Genomic DNA, 26,615 nt, shown 5'->3' with positions numbered 1-26,615 from the left:
CTCAATAAACCCTGGTGCGAGACAGTCCTTGCAAGTTAGGCAGGAAAACTTCACTTCAGGCAGGATAGAACAACTGGCCAAGAGATGCTCTTAGGAGCACAGTGAGTCACAAAGGGAATTTTAATCAATTGTGGCATATTATGGAAATTAAAATTTTCCAAATTTGAATGTCATCATTGAGTGTATGAAAAAGGAAATGATATATGGCACTGAAAATAATCTTTATAGACATAAGATCTCATGTGGGATACTGACCCTTGATTCAGGCATCATATTTCAAGAAGAACAGGGAATATTTGGTCTGAGAAGAGCAAGGAGATTCAGAAGGCCAGAGATCTAAACAATATGACCCAATCAGAGGAAACAAAGTCTAAAGGAGAAAAAATGAAGGGAAAAATGAATTTATCATCTCAAATAAAAAACATCACAAAAACATTATGTGGAATACAAAATCTTCCTGCAAGGAATAAAGGATTAATCTGTCTGGACAGCCAGTGGACAGGACAGGAGGCAATTCCTTGGTAACTAAGGGAAATTTTCTAATTTTAATGTTAGCTAAGGACTGCAGAGGTTTCCCATAGGAAGCAGTTCTATCTTTTCTTTTAATTTCTTTAAGAACAGATAACACAAATGCCTGACAGAATTGCTTTAAGTATAGCTGATTCTGCTTTGGAGTTAAAGGCTAAGAGTGCCTCTTGAGATGGCTTCCAGCTTCCTTTTAGCATTAGCCTCTGTTCATTCTACCTTTTCTATGTACCTACAGCAGTATATCAGAAGGCAATTAAAACATTAAAAAGCACATTTTGTATGTTTTTTCTCCTAAAACAAGCAAATTAATGATACTAATAAAAATGGTTTGGTCACCTCATTCCCTTAGTGTGCTCTAATTACAACACTGAAATATTTGTTCTTCATATGGGAGCTCTGCTTACTATGAAATCCAGACTTTTGTCATCTGCTTTTTCACAGCTAAATCTGCAGGCAGCATTAGGAACAAGACAAGTCCAATCTTCTCGAGACCAACAGCAAAGGAAATGAGAGCTCAGCCATTAGTTATCTTGGCATAAATAAGTATGTATCTTTCCCAGACTAGCAAAAGTAATCATGGATACATGATACACTATCACAGCTATTAGTCTGCCTAGCCTTTGCTTGTCTTGCCCTTTACCAAGTGTACTAAGCACATTAGCCAAAACTCATCTTTTCTGACATTTCCCAGTGCAGCCCTAGCAGGTAATGCCCATGTTAAATCGGATTCTTCCACTGGAAATGTCTGCTGGGTGCCTGAATTACAGCAGTCACGGAGTATCCCCAAGCCTGCTTGCTGGGACTCCAGCCCCCGCAGAGACTCAGCCAGCCCAAGCTGTTTGGCAGCTGAAAGCAGGTTTTGTCATCTCGGTTATGCAGCAACTGCTCCCACGTTGGCAGGATACCACTCTGGCACACATGCATAGGCTTTTCCTGGTCATACTTGTAAAAGGCTCCTGGGAAGGTGCCTAGATAGTCAGATTATTAATGCAGAGCACAGGATTAAACCAGCATGGATGTCAGGGTAACCCTTGTGATGCTTGTACAATGAGGAACGTCCCTAGGCAGAGGCAAAACCTTGTTTGCTCTGCCCCGTGTGCTCTCTTCATGGGGTCATTCCTGGCTCCTTGTCTTCTGCTCTCACAGCAGCTTCTTGCTGCTGGGTATCCTTGTGCCTACGAGCTTGCACCTTGGTTTCCCTTAAACAGCCTTCCCAGAAGTGCTGCAGTTGTGTTGTCCTCAGTGTGTCACCTCAAAGCAGGTGTTAATTGGAAGAGTTGTTAATTGGAAGAGGGAGAGAAGGGTCCCACCTGTGACTAAACAATGAATGGTCCCTGTTCTGTGGTCAGCTCACAGGGCCCTGCTCCCTGCTCACAGTCTCACCCTTTCAAAGCAGAGATTGTTTTGGCCCATTTACTGGGGGTTGCAGCAATAATCTGCCAGACAAAATGAAGCCAATACCTAGAGTGCACTCACAATAATTAATGGGTGCTCCCACCACCTAGTGCTGGACCCTATCCCAGGAGTCTTCCTGAATATCTTACAGTTAGCTGCCCACATACTTCCAGTAAAAAAAAATAACAAAACACCTACCCAGACTTATTCTACGCTTTTAATCTGTATCCAGTACACTGCCTGGTAAAGAAAAACAAATCAAAAGAGGATGCACCAATCTTTTAAATCTGGACAGAAGAAGAGAAGAAATAAGAAGAAAATAAGGAGCTGTTAATTATTCCAGAACTTCTGGCAGCCAAAGAACAGAGTAAGTGTAGGGAGGGCATGCCTCAGAATTCTTCTCTTTTATATGGAAATGTGGAATATGCTGTTAAGACTAGATTAACTGCTCTGAATTAATAAAATACAAAACCTGAGCATTTATTCAAAATTCAGGCCAAACTTCAAGCTGCTTTGAGGCTGACAAACAAAAACAAAGACTTGTATTACCTCCCGCTTACATTATTTTTTGGTTTTGATCAGCACAGAAATACATCAGTGCCTGGTCTCTGTCTAAGCAAAACCCAGTCATGCTGGAATGCCTCCAGAAAATCTTCACACATCCATTTAAATGTTGCACTCTTGGGAGATCCAGGTAAATGGGATAAGCTTGCAGATTCTTTCACCTTTCAGAATCTTTCTTGTCTTCAGTAATTTTTCATTTTCTGAATATTTCTCTACTTCAGCACAGAGAGCAAATGCTAGGGATGTGACATACATACCAACCACTTGTGAAATTAGGGTGAAGGAGAAAGGATTTATCAATTAAGTTGCAAGGGACATTAAGAGAAGAAAATTCCTTTTAATTGGGGGAAAGAAGAAAGATTGTCCTTCATTTCTGGACATTAGTGCTCTAATATGATGTAAACCTCTCTAGACAACATTATCAGCCTATAAGTATCTTATTTTTCTCTCTTTATTAGCCAGTGGTGTCTTTCTTGGTCTAAGAAGAGCCAAATAGGTTCACAGCATTTCCTTTTTCCAGAGAGTATAAATACAATGTCTTACAGGCTAAGCCATCAGGTTATCTACTACCCACTTACAAAGACTTCTTTTATAAAATCTTTTCCTTTCCTATAAGCACTCTCCCATGGGAAAAGAAAGAAAACCCATCTTTAGAAGTCCCTGCCACAGCCAGCAGCAGGAGAAATGTATGTTTCTGCATATACATTGAGCGTGGGGGTGCTGGATGTGAGAGAGCATATCCAAAGGAAGAAAATACAGAGAATTTTCTTTTTTATTTAAGTAGAATACTTCTATTTTACTAATATATACATTCCTCGACATGAATCATAGTTGAAACACTGTTTTGAATAAGAAATTATTATGTTTACTAATTTTAGTCCTTTAAAAATTCTAATTCATGAGAGTTCTGAGATAAACTGAAACCCAAGGAATGAGAACTTAAAATCATGTATTTTCTTTTTGAAATGAGACTGACAGTGGCTCTCAAAAGTGAGATTTGTTACCGTAACTGGCTGGGGAGGAATGCTTCTCACTGCAGCACAAGAAAACTGAAGTATTATCCATTGAGTCAGAGCTGACCTTCAATGCTTTCCTTAGAAGATACCAGGATATAAACTAAAACATAAAATACCAGCTTACCATATATTTGTCTTGTGTGGCACAGAATGTTCCATCTTGTGAGTGTTCAGGACTTTCAGCACTGAACAGCTTGGTCTCAGCTGTTGTCACATTCTCCACCCTTTTCTTTGACCCCTCCAGATATCCCAGTACTTCTGTTCATGGAATGGCTCCCGTTGCATGTTGCCACCATAAGCATGTCCATGAAGGTTCTATGAATCAGCAACCATCTTATGCTGGACATAATTAAAATGCAAGGGTGAAAGGAAGTCTCAAAGAAATTTCCAACAGCAGCTATTCTGAACATCCGTCACATCCCTTCCTTAGAGATCTCAGAGTCTTTGGGGACTACATAATTTTAATATTTTATTATAGAACGGGAAACAATGTTTTGCCCATGGTAATGCAGAATAGCTGTTGGAGCTGGACAAGAACACCAGTGTCTTACTATTAATTCACCTAACTTAAATGGGGAGAAAAAAAAAAAAAAAAGGTAAAGAAGAAGAAGAAGAAGATTTCATTATTTAGACTTTCAGAACAGGGATGCCAGAGCTGAATGTTACGAAAATTGTGTTGCACCAGCAATGGGGCTGAATCACTCCAAAGGGAACAATAGTAAAGGAGGTAGACAATGCCAGGTAATAGATTATTATCTCTACCAGAATGTCCAGTTTTTTCATCTTAATGTACAGAAAATGTGTAATATCCACAATAAAATGTGCTAAGGGTGGTGTGCAGATAGCTAGTTCTGAAATATGGTGCTCCTAACAAGACAACAAAATGAGGAACTGTGGTAAACAGGTGGAACTGTAGAACTACAGGTAAAAAGGGGGAAGTAATATATGTGCCAATGGCCCACCCTAACCTGGGATAAGTCTAAAGGGTAGTGTGGAGAACATTCTATGCAACAGCTGGGAGGTGCAAGCTTGGCAGAACTGATCACCAAAGTAAAAATTACCAGGGCAGCCTTACCATAATTACTAAGTAAATAAAAAATTATATAGGCAGAAAAAAACAGTGCTAGTGGGCAAAAAAATACAGTGTTTTGTTTCTTTGGGGAGGGGATAATTGGAAGGACTCTCTGGTAAGCAAATAGAGAAAAAGGGAATGTAAAGTGAATCCATTCCAAAGATTGGGGCTGATACACTACTTTGTTCACAATGTTTACCCCAGTGTTGGCCAGGGAGTGTCCAGAGGGCAAAGACCCTCTTGTCAGTTCATTCCTTTCCCTATATCACAGACGCCTGTGCACTAGAATTTGAAGGTGTCCTGAAAGCAAAGGTAGATGCTGTGTATTTGAAAGCCAAGAGCATTGTAAACCAACGAGGGTTTGCCTGCCCTAAAAACGCTGTGTAAAGTCACAAGCCTTTTAGAGCATGAAAGATGCCAGTAAATTGGAAAGGACTCAGAGAAATGCTACAATAAATGATTAAGAGACAGATGGACTCACAAAAAAAATATTAAAGAACTCAATAGGAGGATAAAAAGAGGTCATGGCAGGCAAAGACTGTAAATAACAAGGACAAAATAAATTATTTAAGACTGTAAAAGGAAATACAATCCACTGTCACTGAATAATACTGAGCAGAGAAAAATTCAGTCAGCAAATCTGTAAAAAAAATGTTTCTTTTCTGGTCCAATCGGTTGAAGAATAGGCTCCCAAAGGACATGACAGATATTGTATGACCTGAAGAAATTTAAACTTAGAATCACAAAAATCAAGAACAATAGATGTCAGCAGGGATGGAAAATCAGACTCAAAATAGTAAAAAAATTATATGTACTAAGACACTGCCCTATTTCTTATTTTTCTTTTTTTACATCTTGATTGTGGCAACACATTGGGAAGATTGTATATGTATGTTTTATTGTTATTATTATTTGGTTGAGAAGAACTTTTTTAACCTGCTAGCTAAATACTTATAATGAAATTTTGTTTGCCTCAAAAACATTTGTATTGTAATGATATTATTTCAAACCTTTTGAAGTCTAAGACTGATCACAAATATTTTTAAGTTCAACCTGAATATCTTAGAAAGGTCAATGATTCATTTTCCTTGATTAGATGATCACTTGCAATGCAAATATTAGCATGTAAGTATTTAAATTTCTGAATTTTATAAAAATGTATGCATATGGCTTTGAAATTTGCCTTTCAAGTTTGTGCCAGTTGCAAAATAATCAGGTGGTAACACCAAGCGAATACACAAGAGACCTGCACTTAATATTAACCGAAATAAACTGAATAAATGTGTTTTTTTACAAAAAAAACTTTTTTGAAGTGTTTGCTTTGCTCTAATTTGATTATACAGCATTCTTATTCGTGCTGAACAGTAAAGATTGCTGCAATTTTTCAATAGACATACAACGAACCAGGATGTTCAGCAGTGGTTTGGTGGGGGAGGGGGGGTGGATTCTGGAGTAGGCCCTCTGGCCACAGATCAGGAAAACATTTAAATTCTTGCCTTTTCAAGGCAGCAAAAATAAAATATTTTCCAAGAATTACAGCCACTTTCAATTATTTTCTGAACAAAGGACTTGGGACTGTCAATTGTTAGGTGTGGCCAAATGGGCCCTGTGAAGGCTTGAGCTCTTCACCATACCAAATATAATCATAGCATCATAGAATGGTTTAGGTTAGAAGAGACCTTAAAAATCTTCTGTTTTCCAGCCCACCTGCCATGGGAAGGGACACTCTCCACCCAGGCTGCTCAAAGCCCCATCCAACCTGATCTCCACTTGGGCATCGAGCTGTTGACCACAACTGTTTCCTTTAGCATCCTTGGTAAGATTAAATACTCTCAAGCATTTCTTTTCTCTTCCTATCTAGAACAGATAGAATTGGATAGAACTTCTAATTCTTTCTAGATTTCCTACTCTGTTACATAATTAAATGTAATTATATAATAACCATGACAGCTGTTAGAACCTTCTTCATGGGAAGGCCACTTGAGGAAAACACATCTCCTGAGAAAGAAGAACAAGAGTTTGTTACTGCAGACTTTATGCAAAATGTTTTGGAGGACAGTGGCAGGGGGTTATATCACATGGATCCACTTCTCACTCTCCTAAACCCAAAGATCCTACCTGTAATTTCTCATCTGTGTCCTATAATTCCAGATAACCCTACCACTTTCCTGAATTCGGGAAAGCATGTGCCTGCATTAGACAGCAGCACACATAAGAGTAAAGAGAAAAAAGATACAGGAGCAGTTTTCTGTAGGAACTTCAAATGTAAATTTATGCTGTCCCTTCTACACCAGATAAAATGAGATGGACTGCCTGATCCTTGTCATTTAAACCAAAGATGGTTTAAAAGGTAATTTTAAAATCCTATGTGAAATAATAATTTTCTCAACTTTGGCCTGGATTCCACTGTTCCATTGTCACCTCTAAAATTATTATGTCCCACATGGCCAAGTAGTTCTACTGTTCTGGGGTCATATGTTTCATTTTAAGAGTAAAAGTGTGAAGCGTATTACTAGGTGTGATATAAAAATTACTTGTCAGCGTTAGCTTACCTTTTCCCTTAAATTACCCAGCTTAAAAGTATATAACTTTCCACTTAGGCATCAAAAAACCACATTCTGTTCTCATTTGCCTTAAGATAAAGTCAGAAATACTCTGGCAATGTTAACAATTACCACTGATTCCCACCAGTGAAACAGAGGACAAAGTTTGGTCACTGAGATTCAGCTACTGTTTGCATACAAAGGATTTCCTATCTCCATGATACAGAAAATATTTTATAGTATAAATGACACCAAAAAATCAATGAGCTCCCTATAGCTAGATTTGAGATACAGATCTTTTGATAAGAGTACCTCAAACACTCACAAACTTACATGAAGTGCCTCTTCATCATTGCTGGGTAAGGTAAGCCTAAAGAGGTAAAATTGAAACTAAGTGGGCTGGTTTCATTTTCTGTTTTCAGTGAATGTCCACAGTTAAGTCAATGAGACATAGGACTACACATCATCTCTGCAAATCAGTCTTAAATCCCTAATTCGTATTGTTTCAGAATTTGGAATACATGTCTTGCCTGGAGACATAGAAAAGCTGAAAACCCCAAGGAGTGAAGTTGCATTTTGGGCATACCTTAATTAGCTGTATGCAAACTGACAGAGCCTTGAGCATCTCAGCCCACATTAGTCCAGGCCTGGATGCCCTCCATGCAGAATAAATCAATCCAGCTTTTCTAATTGTTTCAAGCATGGCTGACAACACGGGCAGGGCTGCACTGTGCTCAAGAACAGATTAGCTCATTTAGGGAAGATCAAAAACCCATACATGGCATCAGCTTGCTCAGTATAATCCACGAAAAATGCCTCATCTTGGAAACTGGAAGCTTGGAGCTGAACTCAGCTGCCCACAGTCACAGACCAGCACTTTATTTCCCTTTTATTCAGTCAATTATTTTGAGCAGCTAGCTCCTCTTTGCAAGGCTAGGCGTGGGAGTGGGTGATTTCAGCACTGCAAGGCTGGAACACCTGTATCTTGGTACACAGTGTGGTCTCTATGTGTGACTGTATGCAAAGGCAGGGTGCTGTTTAATGGCCAGAGCTACATCTTGTTCAAACAGCACAAAACCTCAATTGTTTCTCACTGTGCCATGATATTAGGGTAGGGAATGAGTGACAGGGAAGAGAGCATTTGACTGAGCGATGAGCAGCACTCTCTGCATGAGTCCCACTAAAGCTGGGCTTCCAAAGACTGAGCAGTACCCATGTCATTCCCTTCAATCACAACTGTGACAGCTCTTCTCTTCATTGATTACTGTTAATGACGGCTGAGCAAGCTGGAGGAAGAGAGTAACTGAGTCAGAGCAGGCAGAAGATTGACCTTATTTGAAAGGGCAGTAGCAAAACTGGTGGTCACAAATGAAGGCCTCTGAAAAACAAGTGTCTCCTTTATAAGGGAAGTATATATTATATCTCTCTCAAGAAGAGATCTCCACAACAGAAAATGGCACATCCTTGTCTCAAGTCTCCTTCTATATCACCATAAACCTGAATTATCCATCCCTTCCTTCTACCTCTGAACTAGCATGCATGAGCCTGCATTTGGTGTTAAATTTTAAGGGTGGCAGAAAGGATTCTCCAAATATTCACCACCCTGGACGCTGTTAGATGATGAACTGATAGTTAGGGCACAGTCTCACTTATTCCCACACATCTGGGACACCAGCATAGTCCTGTTAAAGCCCACAGTACTGAGAAGTCAGATGGATGAACAGATGAGACCATTGATAAAAGTCGTCCACTGCCTACTGTTTGCTGATCCTGAGCAGGATGTGTGAAAAAATCAACAGGATTAACTTTTCTTCTCAGGCAGGAATGGATTAAGCTGCCTATATTAAAGGGTCACATCAGCAGGCCAAGTACAGGAGTCTTTGGATTATTAACTTTTTTAAATCACTGAAAGAAGGATCTTTTTAATTTAGGAACTTCCTTGGTCCATTGCCATCCTTCTTTCTCTGCATATCCAGGCATGTCCAGGGCTGTCTTGGTCACTGAGGGAGAAGTTCATTTTCAGGAAGAGATCCTGTGCCCTGTGATTTTAGCTGCCAATTCGTAGCCCTGCTAGTTACCTGTAAAAAAGAAGTAATTGGTTTTTGTACTGCAGTCAGGAATAGCAAAAGGAAACTGTGTCTACTCAGCAAAGGAAATGTTTTGGTGGGATGGCAGGAAGAGTGACCCACAATTATGAACACCTGCATCTGAACTGTAGTCATAAGTGAAAATCTTTTTGCTGGTAATGGGGCAATTCCACATTTTACCAGCCTTTATGTTCAGCCCCTCCTTAATGTATTTCCTTGGGATTTGGCACTGAGCCACAGAAGCTAGAACCATCTCTGCTGTGCTAAGATGGAGATGGAGGCTTGAGGAAGGTGTCAATCAAGCTGAAAAGTTCAGCTTCATACGGAGATCTGGATATCTTGCAAGGTCAGGTGAGGTTCATTTATGTCTCTAAAATCTAAGGATAAAACCATAAACAAATACCATGCTTTGGCAGGGGGAAGGAGAAGCAGCGAGGAAATAATCTAAAAAACTCTTCCCTGTTAACATTATTTTGGAATAAACTTCAAAAATAGAGCTTGCTTACAAGGAAGAAGTAAAAGAAGACCCATCTTTCTGTACCTTTCAGAGCTAATGGACTAAGAGAAGTGACAGGCAGACTGTAGTTTAGAAAGCTGTATTTTACTTGATATTTTATTTAAAATTTTTTGAGTGTGAAATATCTATCTATAGAACGCCCTCTTGTATAAGGGCATGCCTATCTGCCAGATAAAGCAGCATGAAGTTCAGAGAAAAATGCTTTGAAGCCTCTTAGGAGAAAACAGCTCTACCTTAATGAAGTCCATTACGGGCCTCAGCTTTCAGTATGAGAAGGCACTTTCAAAACATGTCTAGCAATGAAAATGAGACTCTCTCATGAAGTGTAAAAGTTGTGACAAGCCAGCCACAGATGGAAATGACAAGGTTTTGCCTGCCACAGACAGCTCAGAAAACATTCCAAAGTGTACTGGAGCCACAAGGAGTTACTGGATTTCAATCAGGGCTCAGTGAAATCTATTGCAACTGGAAATGCATTAGCTGCACTATATGTTTTCAACAAGGTAAGAAATACATGAGAATGCTTTTCTCTTGGCATTATCCCTTCAAATGTATGGCATGAAGCTCCCATACTGAGGCTGTAAGACTATTTTTATAGTTAGGATGGAGTTATAAGACTCAGAAATACAGGTTTGCTTTCCAGCTCTACACTGCCCAATTTCTGCTTGTGCTTTTGTACATATCTTTTGGTATGCTTCAGGTCCCCCTCTGAAAAGGGAAACCAATATTTTTCTATTTCTTTATGTGATTCTGCTTGTATAACATGGGTTTTCCTCACAGTACAATGGAAATTTGGCTTTGCCTTGAGGTTTCTATGTTAATAAATGTGAGAAGAATAAACAAAATCCAGTAGCATTCTGAGTTAATTCAAGATGGTGCCTCCTGCTAATTTTAATAGATCTGCTATTGCTTGGAAAAGAAGGAAATCATCCTTAGCTGAGAGTTTTACCTTCCACATTCTGAATACACAATGGTTAAACTTGTTATAAATAAAGGAAAGCCAAGCCAACAGATTAACTATGATATCCATGAAACTGAATCTTTTTCACAAGGTTTTCAAATTAGCCATCACATCAAAACGTTTCTAGGTCCCAGTGGGACCAATAGGCAAAGAACTGAAATCCCCCACTGAAAAACTTTCTGTCAGATGCAAAGAAGCAAAAGGCTGGCACTCTCTTACCTGGAAGACAAGATTTTAAACACGCTGTATGTCTTACAGATCTCAAGCAAGTTCAAACAGCTAAACCTAAACTCTGGCCAGATTTTTACATCATGATAGAACAAGTGGTGTTAACCTGCCATGGAAGTGGAGGGTTCTATGGTTTTTACACCTGTCTAGTATGATTCTGCACAGATATGTACTTTTTCCCCCAGTAAAACTGTTATATGAGATTTCTAGTGGCCTTCCGTGCAGTTTCAATGAGTGTTTGCAGTTCTACCATCACAAACTAACAATTAATTGCTTCTAGGAAAATGAACTGTGCTCTGTAAATCTGCTCTAAATTTCATAAAACACTGACCACAGATACCAATTCAAAAAGCAACTGTGACTTTTCTGTGGCAAAAATCCTAATGCAAGGATTTCTGCAAGAGCCCCTTCTGTGTCTGAAAATCAAAGGAAAAAAACCCACATCTTTCTAGCTGCCACAAATTGGTCTCTTCTGTTTGTTCATAAACTCTGACAGTGCAAAGACTGAGTGATTTGGAACATTAGAATAGCAGTGCTACTCTTTTAGAAATCATTTACATGGTAATTCATCTTTGTTTGTGAAGTCTTTCCAAGCAGAACTTAGCCTCATAATTTCTATGAATTCTCTCCTTCCCTCTCCTATATATTATCTTCATTTTGCAGACCTCTAAACCCAAATCTTTTATTATTGATGAGCAGGATTTTTATAATGTTTGTCAAGAGATTTGATCTGAAGGATCATAAACTTCATGTCATAATTTTTTCAGCCAATACTGATATGCAGGCCTCTCTAGTGTGAAACAGAGAGTTGCCTGGAGATGCTTTGCAGATTAGGGGTGAAAGGGAAGAAGCTTGCAAGAGCATGAAAATTAGTGCTATGCACAAATGTGATTACTTATTTAGACCCCAAGTTCAGCAGTTTAGCTAAAATAGCTTCAGTTGCTCATAGAGCATCAACATCTTTTTTCTAAGTATAAAAATTGTAGAATGCTTATTCTTTAGACTGAATGGCAGCACATTCCTGCAACACATAGCACAAAGACACCTGTCCAGAGGCGGGGGAGAACTCTCCTCATCATGGCTCATGACCAGCCTGCAAGTGCTGCCTTTTTCCCAACCTGGAAATGAAACTGGAGATAATTTTAGTAAGGAGGTAATACAAAAGAGGATCTTTATTTGAAGGTCTTCAGAGGCATTTATGGAAAGATGTCCACAAAAGCCCACCTTCCATGGGGCGAGTACATTTTTATAGGTTTTAGGAAATAGCATAATTGATAAAAACCACCAATTAGGAGGACAAGTGGTGATGCAATTCCCCCCCCCAAGTCAAGCCCCTTCTATGGAGCCCCCCTTCAGCACTAGCTGTGTTTTGTCCATCAGAATGTATCTCCAAGGGTTGTTCTCAGCCTTGGCTCCCAGGAAGAGCCAAGATAGCACTGGGGCCTTGTACCCCCGGGGGTTGGAGCTCTGGAATTTGTTTTGTCTTTCTGCTTAGGGAAAGACCATGGAAAATTACTGGGAAAACTAGCTGCTAATGCAATAGGCTACAAAGCTACAAATATATGTGCAAAGAATACAGAGGACATATGAAAGAAAAAAAGACAAAACCTGAAACAGCATCACAAGGCTTCCCTCCACAACACCATTCCCACACCTTCAGTGGCAGATTTGAAGCAAGACAAATGCCTAAACATGCCTATATCTAAATTTTCTTTCAATCTCCCCATTTGACATTGAAAAGGTGATAAGGAATTTAATTGGGCCAGAAGAGGGTACATTTCCTGCAGAGTAACTTCTTCAGGCTACAGCACTTTTTTCCTCTATCCAGATCTTCTTGTAGTCTAAACAACCAGCTATTGCACTTATCAGTGAGCTCTGAGGCAGAGCATCCTATTGAGCAGACATCCTCAGATTTTTTTGAGTCAGCATGCATACAACCACTGACAAAACCTCCCACTGAGACTCTAAACCCCCAAAGTTAAGAGGGCTAGGGAAAATATGGAGTCACCCGATTGCCATGGAATCACCCTCTCTAAGTGGTGCCCTGAGATGGGTTTGGCTCACTAGAACTCTCAGAGTGACAGAGAGGAGAGGAGAGGAGAGTCATGGGGCTGGGGGACAAAGCCAAGGAGGGAGCACACAGCTCAGGTGGCAGAGCATCTTTACATCAGATTATTTGAGTTAAACAAACAGATACAGAATTCATTTTTTCTCCGTTGCTGTCATATTTGATGGATGATCTCAGCTGATGGTGGATTTTCAGTCAGATTTAGGAGATTTACTTTTGTTGTGATAAAGAGATGATCTCACTTAGAGACCTTCTCATTCACCACTCATTGTCTTTAAACAGCAGTAAAAAAACCAGTGCCTTAACATGCAATAAAATGACAGTAGTAGTAATAATTATAATAACAACAACAATCACCCAACAGCCTGGGGCCAGGAGAGAAGTAAAATGGTTTATGTTTAGTTCTGGTCTTCAAATCCATAATGAACAAAACAAACAGGAAATGGGGCAGTTATGGAGTCAAATGCCATGTGCAACAGAAAGGAAGCCACTTTGAAGTTTGAGTTAACCAGGAATACATTATGTCAGGAAATATTGGATTTGAGACCTACTGCTCATGTCAATCAATTTAATTTTTTCGCATACATTGGAAAATAGATCTTTCCCAGTGTGCAATATTTAATTAGACCTTCATGAGACTTTAAAGCAGGCTCCAAGGATTTTCATAACTCCATGTTCACATGCCAAATTTACATAAATGGAGACAAAGAGATTAAAAAAGCAGGGAATGTAATGAAAAATGTTGCCATCTAAGACCTTAGGAGGAACAAAAAGGATAAGAGGAAAAGATACTTAAGAAAAAAAATATGAAAAAAGAGAACTAATAAAAGAAATGTGCATGAAAATATATTTGAAGAAGAATCCTACCTTATGAATGCCTAACAAAAATAATAGCTCTTTTAATCTGTAGATCTTGTTCTTTAAAGTGTAAAGGAAAGCTCACTATTGTAATTTTAATAAAAGGAGGAAACTGAGGTATCAAATTTTGATTGACCCAATGAGGACAGAAAACATATTGTACCTCACTGTTTCATCCTTCCTGTTGAAAAGTGGTTACCTTGTCTATTCAGTTTTTCACAAAAATAAGTCCTAATCACTAGCTTCTTTTGACACTGTCGCCAGAGGGGAGATCACTGTCAAAAACTAATCTCCAGACAATGGTATTCCACTTTGTCTCCAGCAAAGATCTTCTTTCAGGTCCATAGATACAGCTCATGCAACACTATGTTAGACAATTAGAGTCAAACTACCTCCACATTCCTCTCTCAGTCCCCAGAAAAGATTATAGAACATTTTCTCACTCCTCTCTAAACACAAAAATCACCATGCCTGCACAGTGACTATAGAACATGGCATGATATTCCCATGTTTTCCCTGCCATATAGGAATTTTCCCTCCACTTGAACAAAGAGGCTTTCTAAGGCTTTCTTAGTTCAGGAACAGCAAGGAGACTTGCTTCATTTTTCTCTCTCCTCCCACTGGCTCATGCTGGGATCAAGTATGTCTAAAGCCAAATCCAGATATTTACAGAATGCTTTCACCAAGCTGAGTTCTTGAAAGCCACTTTATGCATCCTTCCAGGGTGCTCTCACCAACTGAGTCATCACTGATGAAAAAGATGGGGGAAGAAAAGGGGAGAAACAAGCAAAGAGATGACAGAATATATCATAAAAGTAATATGTTTTTTAATGGATTTCAGAGATAATAATTTTCATTATGTACACCAGAGAACAGGGGCTAGGTTCATGAAATAAGGTGTGAAGCAATGAGTAAATAATAGGGTTCAAGCATGAAGAGGAGTGGGTGAGAGCTGGCAGTTGAGCAGGACTGTGTTCTGGAGAGTCAGAAGGCAGTCTCAGTGTTTTGCAACTCTAAATATTCCACCAGATTCCTGCTCCACTTATCCCTCTCTTGGTATCTCACATATAACAGGAACTTGTGTCACTGAACAACATGAAGAAATTCATACAGAAGTGTTAAAGAATAATTAAGATGATTCTCACAGCAGCATGTCACATTCCTGATATGGACGAAGACATAAGCACCTACAAAAATGACACCAGTGAAGATGAGAAGGTAATAAGAGCTGTGAAGGATGTTGATAGGTTTAAAAGATTTGAAGTGATGAATCAAGAAAAAGAAATGTGATTTTAGAACTAATGATTGAAAAATAAAGTGAAATTATGTTGATGAGAAGGGAAAGGTGCCTAGAGACCTGCTCACTTAATTCAGATGTATACAGTGTGTAAATACAGATTTTCTTTATACTGACCAGGCCTTGATTAACAGCACAGACGGTAGACTGAGAAATAGATCAAGATTTTATAATTTATGATGAAAAAACCCCCTATTGCATGTCTTCACTGGCCTTACCAAGGTGGAGAACTATCACATCACCTTCTTCCCTTCTACATGGGGGAAATGTACAACTTGCCACTGAACTTATTCCTATTTTGTGAAGGTACCAAAGAGCCACAATGTTTATAAGTCTATCTGGCACTTGTCCTGACAACTGGTGATTGGAGAAAAAGAATAGGTAGGACAGAAGGAAGATCTACCTGAACATAAGGAAGGCCTTTTGTACTGTAGGGATAACTGAGCATTGCCATGGGTTTCTCAGAGAGATTGTAGTCTCCACCCCTGGAGATACTGAAGGGGCATACCTCTGGGCAAGGTCTTAAGGAGCCTGCTGTGGGTGGTCCTGCTTGAGTAGGAGGACTAGCCCAGATGACCTCCAAGGGTCCTTTCCAAGATCAACCACTCTGTGATTCTACAATTCTAGAAAAAAAGCTCATGAGTGTAGGGGGATTTTTGGCCTATCTGCCAGATTTTGTTATGTATCACTTTGAGTCTGGACAAGTCATTTCATCCTTTAATGCTTCTCTTCCTTCATCTGCAAATGGGGTTTAATTATACCTACTGCCCATGGAGCACACTTCATTAGGAATCCACTCACATGCAGAAAACCTATGCACTGTTTATACCCTTGAGTGGAGCAGCGGTGGTGCCCAGATTTTGTGGTTAGTTCAAGGAGCTTCAGCAAATGTCGCTCTCCCTTTGCAAAGCCCCTGGGATACCTGGAAATCAGAAGCATTAACACTCCAAAACATTCACCTTGTTCTCTATGTAGGCTGGGGAATGCCACAGCTACCAACTCTATGACTCCAAGACATTAAAATTTGTCTCATGTCATCATCCGTACGCTTGGGTTGTTATTTTGTGTAGTTAAAATCCGAACATGCTTCCCTGCTGCAGATAATTAGTGATGTGCACACGGGAGATGTTGGAGCTCGTAGGACAGTCTTTGCTGTGACAGCTGGCAGTGATGGCAATGTAGTCTGCTCCAAAGAGGGAAAGGGGAGCAGTGTTATCAGGAATTGATTTTTGTCTTCATTAAAGCCTCTTCTTATCCACCGGTTTCCCCTAAACCTACCTACTGCTCAGATTTATTTGAAAGTATAAAATTAAATTTTTACGGGTTCAGTTTTATTGGAGGGGGGTTTAGGTACTTTATTATGCTTGGCACTCAAGTTAAAATCTCTATGAAACCTAACTTTACATCCATCTCTTGATGTTGTCATGGTAAAGAGTCTACAGGGAGTTTACTGTTTACTTCTGGATGCTAAAGGGTTACATATTATAAAAGATGTGGAAGATCAGTATCCTGAATATTTGGGTTAAAGCAGATTATGAGGACAGTTGAATCAGAAGCTGAAGAAATAATAGTCAATATACAGTAAGCTGTTTCAGTAATTCAGTAGAAAGTGAAGAGGTGATGCAGGTTTTTTGTGAAGATGATGATGATGGTGATGATGATGATTGACAAGGCCATTAAGCTGCTGATGATCTGCTCCAGCCTTCCAGAAAAGTCCCATCTCTCTTTCTTTCTTTCTTTCTAAACTATCAAAACGACTTTCCCATTTAGATCTTTCTTGAAGAATAGGATAGTCAAATTTCAACCTTCAAAACCTATCCATGAGACTCTGGTAGAATTACAGGAGAGACAAATGCTTTCATAGAGAATACCTGTTTTATTCCAGCTAATTCCAGGACATGGGTTTCATTTTCCAGCTTCTGGGAAGACAAACCACAAATCAAAATCCTTATGGATATTTATGAAGCATTCCATGTGTCAAACAGTGAATTTGATGTTATTTTACTTTTGTAGGGCATGGAAGTTGATATTTGCATTGTATGTAGAGTGGATATGTTATAAAAATGTTGCATACATTTAGACAGACTAAAACATTTTGATGGTCTATTTGCATGTATTTTATGCCCTGCTAATCAAGTCTACTTTATCACTTTCTTCTACTTTGTCCATTAATGAATTTGAAAACAAGTTAGCAAACCTGATATGCCTGTCATGTGACTGATTAAGCCACACTCAGTATTTCCATCAGGAAAGCAAAACTCTGAATCCCCAATTTACCCCTTGGAAACCTGCATCCCTGATTTTGAGGGAAGGCTAATAAATGTTGCCGTGTCCCATGCCCTTAACTGCATGGTGGTAGGAACACAGAAAAGCCCTTCTCCTCCTTCTTCCCTCCTTTCAGACCCATCACAGTTCTCAGACCTTGCTATATGCCATGCACTGTACTCTAAAATTTACTGCATCCTTCAGTCCTCGCTGCTGGACCATAGAAGTCACAACAAGTTTGCTCTACTGTCAGCTTAATCCACTTTCCTGTTCTTAAAAGAAGTAACCCCAGTATTTGCAGGCAACATTATCCCTTAAAACTTGAGTTTCAGGTTTGGAATACTTGACCACTGATGTCCAGAGTCTTAACATAACTTTATACAGCAGTAATGGTGTCTTAGCTGTAGACCACAGGCAGGTGTCACCTATGCTTGATGACTTCTCAGGAAAGCATCTTCCTCCCCATTCTTTCCTTATTTTTGTTGTCCAGTTTTATATGCACCTAAGTTTTTCTGGCTAATTTTTATTCCATCTCTAATTTAAACTATTGAAAAATGTTTTCTTGTCACCTGCATACTAAAAACTGACTCAAAATACAGTACCTACTAGCAAATTTTTGTTCCCATGTGCTGTGAGGTCTTGGATAAATGATCAAAATCATATCACTCATTCTTATTATTCCAGTATAACTATCCATGGAACATGACTGAGAAAATGAGAAACTGCTGCCCTCTTAAGCTTCTCGAAGTACTAAATTAAAGCAATACCCTGTCATACCTGAATATTACCCATGATATCCAGACACATGATATAACTAAAAAAAAGATAAAAGGAAAAAAAAAATTCAACTACTAGCAGATGATACATTTTATGTGTGTGTATTAATCACATATATTAGCCTCCAAAACTTCAGAACTAATTGCTAGAAGCAGTAAGAAAAACTTGATAGAGATATATTATCTGTGTAGAATTCTTTTCCTTCTCAATAGGATTAGCTGAGCACAGCATTGTGTACGGCACCACGGTACAGGATCAGAGCTAGCACTAGAAAATCAGCTCTCGTGGAGAGGCTTGACAAAGTGCATGGAATAGCTACAGTGTATGCCACAAGCACAAATTCAGGGGGTTCAGGGATTGAAAGCAAGCTTTAGAGCTTTCAGTCTATGCATAGGCATAGACAGCATTGATGATTCAAACTGACACAGAGCTAACACATTCATCTCCTTTCAAATCCATGTTTCTCCTCACAGCCTCTACCTCTGGATGTTGAGAGATTACACGCTTCTGCAACCATTTTTTACATGAGATTTGAGAAGAGAGTCCTTTTTCCAGAGGAGAAAAGCCACACTGAGGAGCCCAAGGTCTATTCTGGGGCAGGACAACTACAAAGAGAGAGCAAGAGAAAAGGAAAAAATGGAGAAAGGAGGTGCCAGAGAATACGAATAGTAAAACAGAAAACAAATATCAAGATGTACAAAGATTCACAGGGAAAGGATGTACAAAGATTAATTTAAGGCTCATATTCATCCTTTTATTAAAAAAAAAAAAAAAAAAAAAAAGGTATCCTCAAGAGGCTTTTAATTTTGGGTGGACTCCGAATTTCAAGGGAGTGAAGCCAAGAGGGAACTCAAGTGTTTTCACAGCAGCAAGATTTCTTCTTTCCTGGCCTGGGTAGAAGTATCATGTTCTGTAAAAGATCATCTCATGAGCAAAAGTACAAACAATTGTCTTGTGAACAGACTGTCATTGAGCCCATGTCCACGTGAAACTCCCAAAGCCACCAGGGTTGTGAAATGGAGAAATACCATTTGTTGTTGTTGTAGGAGAGGGAATGAGAAAAGGACAGCAGAAAACAAAAGTAAGAATAAGCTTTGCCCTATTTCAAAGTCATACAGAAAGTCAACATCCAAATAATTTCAAAGGAAGCAAAAATCCCTGTCCTGAAATTATGGGGAAAGAGGATATTTTCCATTTCCTTTTGCCTTAAAATTTCCCTTTGAAACTGTTTCACAGCAGCACCATCAAAACCTTGGCAAACACAGAAGCCGAGGACAGACATGAACCAGATTTATAATGAAGTGAGGTAGAAAACAGGTGAGGACAGCTTTTTCCCTTGCTCTTCCCAGCTTTGCAATGAAAGGTTTTCAGAGCTCTAATTATAAATCAAAGCTCAAGTTCTTCTGTGAATCACTGTTTGAAGGAGCAGCAATTTTGCCCTTTAAAGCATTTCCTCAGCCAGGCAGCTGGATAGGGGAAGGGTGATTTTTCCATGTTTTATAAGGTGGGCAGAGAAGGACAGTCAGCTGCAGAGAATAAGGCAGCACAGCTGCCCCACATTAAAGAGAGGCAGAAAAAAAAAGCTGGTGAATAGCTCAGCCAGGTGGATTTATTTTCCTCATCACCCAGCAGCTGTGGCAAAACCCCGAAGGCAAAAAATATGTCAGTACTAAAACAAAATCAAAAACAAAACAAAAAACTGTGATTCCAGTCCATGACACAAATATGTAATGTGGGGAAAGGTCACATACATGCATACAGGTAAGGAATCATTCACCTGACTCAGTCACTGGGGGACATCAAGCACACTGCCTGTAATTTTTAAACTGTGCATTTCAAGGGAGAAAGTATTGGAGATAGTAACAGGTCCTAGTACTGAGCTGCAGTGAGAGTAAGATCCATGGAGGGTTATGAAAAATTCAGATATTTAAGGACTGAGAACAAAAACATTTAGCTATAGAGAAAAAGAAGAGGATAATCCACTCTCATTTAAAACAAGATGCCAAGAATTGCTTGAAAAAAATCTTTGTGATACTGTCCAGATGAGTCCATCTCCTCTTTGAAGCTCAGTAACACCTGGGCATAACCTGTACAGTTACAGGGGCATTTTATAAGCTTTTCCACTTATGTAATTCCTCTATGTTTATGGAGCCCATTCACTATGTTCCCATAATGCTCTTTTTCTCTGCGTTCAGTTTTGCAAGGAAGGACCAAAGATCATAAATTTTAGAACAATTACAAGTTTAATGATATTGTGAACAAAGCTCTGTTGCCATTCAGCTGTTGTTCTCGACCTGCTTACCAGAAAATTCTCATCATCATCTCTCTGTAAAGTGCATAGACCTCACCCTGAGACCAGATTTCCCCATCCCCTAGACTGGGTCTCAGTCATCAACTTGCAAAAATTAAGAAAGAAAAAGAAGCGTCTGTATGAGACGATGAGCTAATTAAATTCTGTGCTATTCAATTTCACAGAAAATAAAATATTGCTGATGGTAATTCATGTGTGTAGCTCTGTATCAGCAATGATGGCTTGGATTCATATAAACATAAGGGATGCTTCTGAGTTACCACATCTGAGAAGCCTTAAGAGAAATAGAGCAGTGATTGATGTCTGTGCTTTACCTGGCAATTTCATACACATTAATTTTTTTCTGTGCTTGCTTTCCTGGACCTCACAAGGCCTCCTCATCACAGGAGCCTTGGAAAGAACTTTCCCATAGGGACAAGTTTATGTTCTCAGTATGTTATAAATGGTTGTTCTCACAGCTGTGTCCAGCTGTAGACAGTCTTTCCTCACAGCAAAAAGAGATTATTAAAAAAATATATAAAAGCTTCTTTCTTTGTATCATTCTTAAGGACCTCCCAGGAAAATACTTAGGAAAAAAAAAACAACAAAATAAAACAAAAAGAAAAACACTGTGCATTAGTACAAATCAAAGAGCTAAATGCATATATGAAAATCTCACCCAGTCCTGCTATGAGACAAGATTTAGCAGGCTTAATAACCTAGATTCTAATATTTCTCTCATCTGAAAATGATGATTTCATTCTAGAGGATAAACTAACAAAAAAAAATATGAAATTGATTAGACAGTGGGCAATGCATGTCTCTGATTTTGTAGGGTTATTTTTCTTTCAAAAAAATTAATTTAGTACCAGAGCCCTTATTTAGATTAAATTACAAAGAGAGGAAAATTAAAAATGTGATGCAACAGTTAGAGAAGCTAAACAGGAAAATTACTTGATGTGCAATGCATATTGAGTGTTCATATTTCCACTGTGAGGAGAGGAATCAGTCCTACAAGCAACAGAGAATTGTGCAGTTCAGATGTTAGTTTCCAGCTGCTGCAGAAATCTCTGATTTAAATAGTGGCATAAAACACATTTTTCTTCTAACATATTAGGGTGTAGTCAGTACCACAGTGCTGGAGAATATAAACAAGAAGATTTCACAGCAATTAGAGATTATAAAATAAATCTTAGTGCAAATTTCTTCTGATCCATAGAGATTCATTTATTTTAATATTTTGTTCACACTAGCTGTGGGCAGCTTGGCTTGTTTGATATGGGGCCTATTGATTTTGTAGAGGTGTGTGTGCACTCCTATCACATGACACCTTAGTAAGAGTTTTAAGAGTGTAACACCTTTTAAAGCAGCGTAATTGGGAGGAGAAATTTGTCCCCTACCCCCTTCAGTTCTGCAGATTTCAAGGCATCTCTCTGAAATGTAAACATCTATTTCACGTTGTTTACTTTAAAGAGGAATAATAAAATCCTAGATTTACATGACAACTTTTATCTAAAAAAGTATAAAATTTTTTTATAATGATGCAGTGTGTATTGTGAGATTGCTGAGAGGCACACAGATCTGTATGGATGCACATGCACAAGCAAACACTTTTATAAATGCATCCACATATATACATCATGTAATGCAGTGCTAATAGACAGTTATGTTTGTAATAGACATCAGGCAGTAATAGACCTTTATATTTAAAGTAGAGTGGGAAATGCTTTTAAAATAAATCTATATGAAGAAATAAAACAAGCAGCTTCTCATCCTTTTGCAACACACCTAGACAGTGCACAAGTGTGAATGTTCCCCATATGGGTATTAAATATCAGCGAAATTTAAAAGAATTAATAAAAGCCTGCAGGAAAAGATGGTGAGAATGAATCTTCAGTATACACCTACACTTTGAGTGCCTTTCTTTTCTCTGCCTTGCCTGCTCTCCTCCCAACATATTCCCTTGCCCTGCTCGCAGAGGCTCCCCCAGCACTGTGTGTCTTGCAGCACCCAGCCCTCCTGGCAGCACGCCCTTGCTGTACGAGAGTATAGGGCTGTGATCTCCAAGCCAGCACCCAGCCAGCTCTGCCCTGGAGCCAGGCTCTGTGGCTGTGTTAGGACACTCATCCTGCCACTGGAGATGACATTTGTGTACAGCCTGGGCTTCCTGCAGAGCGGGGATGCCCACGCTGGCAGAGATGGCTCGGGGATTGCTGCAAGGGCACGGAGAAGAGAGGAGCTTTTAAACAGCCCCAGCAGAGAGGAGCTGGTCTCACCCACTCCCTGTCTCCACGTGCCCTGCAGGGATTCCATTCTGCCATCTCTTTCAGATTTTGCATGTTCTTCCCCAGCTTTCCAGAATACCAGAAAACTTCGGTTTCGTCTTCCCACATTTCTTGCTTCTCAAGAAAACCTCCAATCCCACAAGACTTTTAGACCATGTCTGGCAGAATTTCGAAGACTTGCTGAAAATTGGAGATAATGAGCAGAAGTAGGAAGAATGACTGTGGAGATAGAGATTGGGCCTGGAGGCAAGCTCATTTATGCAAATGCATTACTAAATGTTCTCTCACAGCTGGGCTGAACTTGCCTGCATAAAATGTCTCAGCCCTAGATAAAACTATATTTATGGCCCAGCCTCAGAAAATAAAATAATTTTTTTAAAAGGACAATTAGAAGACAATAGTGATTTGAAGCCCATGCTGATGAATTTATCCTTTTCAATTGCCAGTTTGTTTTTCTGAGACCAATGGAAGACTCATACAATACCAGAAATAAATGATACATGTTTTCAATACATGAAAGCTTTATTTCTAAGACACAGTGAAGCTTGACAAATGTGTTGGGCCTTTGTGTTCTATGTCAAAGCAGCTAGGAGCATTGATAGATGTAAGGTGTTCTAACAGTAAACAATAAATATACCTAAAGTGTTTCAAAGTTATGATAGGTCTTTTTTCCTCAAATTAAAATTTTTGGGGGGGGGGGTGCTTATTTGCTTGTTTGGATTTTTTGCAAAGTGTACACCTGCTTATAATTTTAAAAATATATGTATTAGTCTTGAGGGTTTTCAGAATCTATCAGATAAAATAAAACCAAACCAGAACCAGAAAGACAAGCTCAACCTAAATACCACTGAAGGAAAAAAATCACTAGTTTTAACAGACCAAACCTGCTATAAAAACACAACCAAGTCCTGTTATCCTTGCACTGTTAAATGAAAGCAAGTATATCATAAAAGCAAATATCTAAAGTCCAAAGAAGCTACCAACTCTCAAGTGAATCTACAGTCATGACTCTCCTGTCAGACAAAAATCTTAAGTCATTCCCATTTCCTCAATATTGGAAGAGAGCTTCATAAGCAAACCAGGGAAATGTATTCCTAAATGGATGCTAAACTACAGTTAGAACAGTTGACTCCTGGTCAAGATGGAGAGGATTCTGAAGTGTTATACCACAGGAATTTGGCCTTGTTTTTATTAGTTATTTTAATTGACCAGGACAAAGTTGTTTTGTTTTAGTTTGGTTTTTTTTTTTTTTTTAAAGTGTAAAAGTAAGCTGGAAAGATTGCAAGCTCTTTCGAAGCAAAATTGAAGCATATTGAAAAAGTGGAAAGCCACTCCAGAAACCCATAAGATGGAGTTCAATAGGCACAAGCCCAAAGAAAATCAAGAGGACAAATTACTAACCTGACTTCATGGAGGAGAAACAGAGTAGAGCACACCACAAACTGCATGTGCTAAAATTAGAAGGATGCTGTTGCAGAAAGAGGTGTCACACCAGACCATGTTACACAGGAGCACTGAGCAGAAGAAACCACGGTCATGGTTCCAGTTCAGCTCACGCTGGTACCAAGGCACAAGTGATTACCTCTGGTTTTGGATGGCTCCTATTGAGAAAGACAAAAGGAAACTGTTCTAAAGAGAAAAGCAACAAGAAAGATAAGAAGATGAACAGATGTAACCTCCAGGGAAAGGGAATTGTTCCGGCTAAGAAATAAAAGGCTAACGGGAGACGTGGTAACAGCCTTCCATTTCACAACTGATTGCTGTAAAAAGGCAAATCAATAGCTCTTCTACAGATAGTAAGGATAGGAAAAAAAGAAAAAAAAGAAAGAGGAATTTGTAGGAATATTATTTGGTTAAAAATTCTGATTCTACCAATTAAATATTAGGAAAAATCCAAACAAGGGTGAGGCATGGGAATAGACTCTGTAGGGATTGCTGCAAGAGATATTTCCCTGGAGTTTTGTAAGAATAGATTGTACAAATATCCAGTAGGTGTGTTCATAGTATATTTACCATGAAATAAAGCAAAGAGGCATTCTTGTCTCTTGAGGTCCTTTCCTATTCTGTGTTTAAATGTTTGCATGTATTCTGAAGATGAGTTCTAATGAAAAAATTTCAGCTTATGGATTTGTTAAAAATTATACATTGTTTTAAACAATGTGTGTTTGTCATCTCCAGTACATAAATAATCTGGAATTTTTTCTGTTCCCTGATAATTCAGTGTTTTAGGATGCTGTACATTAAGCTTCTGCTAGAAATAGATCTCTGTTATGTATTTGAAATTGTTTTTTTCTGAGAGCTGATGAAAGTGGAGAATATTATTTTATGCTTATATTTCTATTGAGATTTTAAAATCTTACAAATTAAAATTCACATAAATTATTTGTAAGCTATCATAGATGCTTATCAAATTCTTATGTTTCTCATAAATATCTTATGCATTTTTAACGTAAAAATACCATCAATATACTTTTCTTTGCAAATGGAAGGAAATGTCAGTTGTACTCCACGTAAATATTATATTTCTCATGCAAATGTTCAACAAGAGCAGATACTAATTGCTACAGGTATGGAAAAATGAATGCTACTTTCCCAAAATGCTTCTAATCTATTTCTCCCCATATTAATCCAGTTCTCTTCATATCAGAAACAAAAGCTGGAAAGAGCAGAAAGAGGAAAAAGCCGTAAAAAATAACACTGCCTGGAGGAATCAAGATTTCCCTTACTTACAGTTTTGTGATGTCCTTTTAGTAAGATGTGTTGCTATTTCAAAGCCAGCCCCAAGAGCGCATTCATTACTTTTAGCATGAGGAAAAGAGTTCCTGCAGAAGGGCACATACCTTTGTAACTGCACAGCTGCCTATTGTGCTAGGAGAAAAACCAGGGTTTGCTGAGATAACTAGATCAACAGTAGGATGGATGTTAGCACAGCTAAATCTGCCTGGGATTTCTCTTCTCTCCAGCCCAGATCTACACAGCTGTGCTAGCATAAGCCTGAGGTGCCGATTTGGATTCAGACATTGTGCAGTAGGAACCTGACTGATCTGGAGGTATCTATTTGTCTCAATATCCTCCAAAGGAAGCTGAGTATGACTGGGTTGGAGTCGCAGAGCAATCTTTTAGATGTACAAATGAAATTGCACTCTTCTCCCCTGTATAAAATGGAACAGAAATTGCTGTCACTTTCTAAATATCGAACCTCACAAAATGACCATAAAATCAGACTAAAGCCTGGAGGACTCTTAGAAATCTTACTAGTGGAGTAGTTTTTTTGTGAGAACTGCAATCATTTACTTGATATGGTTGAGTGAAATAAGAAGAGACATAGTTCCATAAAGATATCTGAATATTTATTTGCATAATTATAACTGATCCCCTAAAATAATATTTTAAAATAAATTGTTTTAATTAAAAAATCTGATTTCCTTTCTTAACAAAAAAAGCAGAAGTCCCAAAGCCGACAAAAGTACCTATAACAGTATGTCTGATGATCATGATGATGTCTGTGCTAATCAATCCTCTCTAGCAGTGCAAGAGAGAACAAGTTCATCCCATACACTCCAAGTCCACCAGGGCATGTCTATAGAGAGGCATTTCCCCACTACATACCAAACACAGAATATTGCACACAGAAACAGCCCATTCCACTCCTTTTTGCTACATGACATCTTAATTCAAACTCAGATGAAACCACCTAGAACTCCTCAAGAAACCTACATTTCCTTATGAGTGTCCCTCCTTATGAGCACTGCACAGTGAGATGCAATGAGTTATTTAACACAAGACTCTTGGGCATGTTGAGAACTGATTTTTTTCTAAAAGCAGCACAAAAGAGCAGGTCAAATATTGCCCTGAAGAGTGGGG

The 26,615-nt window shown here is 38.8% G+C and overlaps 1 long non-coding RNA gene across 5 annotated transcripts in view; it reads right to left on the bottom strand.

Annotated features, from left to right (window-relative positions):
* LOC148224258 (uncharacterized) overlaps positions 1–25,818 on the bottom strand; it is a 70,905-nt gene extending 45,087 nt beyond the window's left edge. For 2 of the 5 annotated variants that reach the window (XR_015802246.1, XR_015802247.1), the window contains exons 1-4: positions 25,592–25,818; positions 24,153–24,352; positions 3,628–3,842; positions 256–370 (exon numbers count right to left, since the gene is read on the bottom strand). This is a non-coding gene — a long non-coding RNA (uncharacterized LOC148224258). Of the gene's footprint in view, positions 1–255; positions 371–3,627; positions 3,843–7,896; positions 9,197–24,152; positions 24,353–25,591 lie in introns of all 5 variants that reach the window. The other 3 variants (XR_015802245.1, XR_015802243.1, XR_015802244.1) reach the window with 2 other exon arrangements.
* Between the last annotated feature and the right edge of the window lie 797 nt (positions 25,819–26,615).

This window comes from Sturnus vulgaris, chromosome 3 (genome assembly GCF_052056855.1).
Source record: "Sturnus vulgaris isolate bStuVul1 chromosome 3, bStuVul1.hap1, whole genome shotgun sequence".
NCBI classification, from domain to species: Eukaryota; Metazoa; Chordata; class Aves; order Passeriformes; family Sturnidae; genus Sturnus; species Sturnus vulgaris.
Note: the sequence above shows the minus strand (reverse complement) of the source record. Positions and strands in the feature narration are given on the sequence as shown.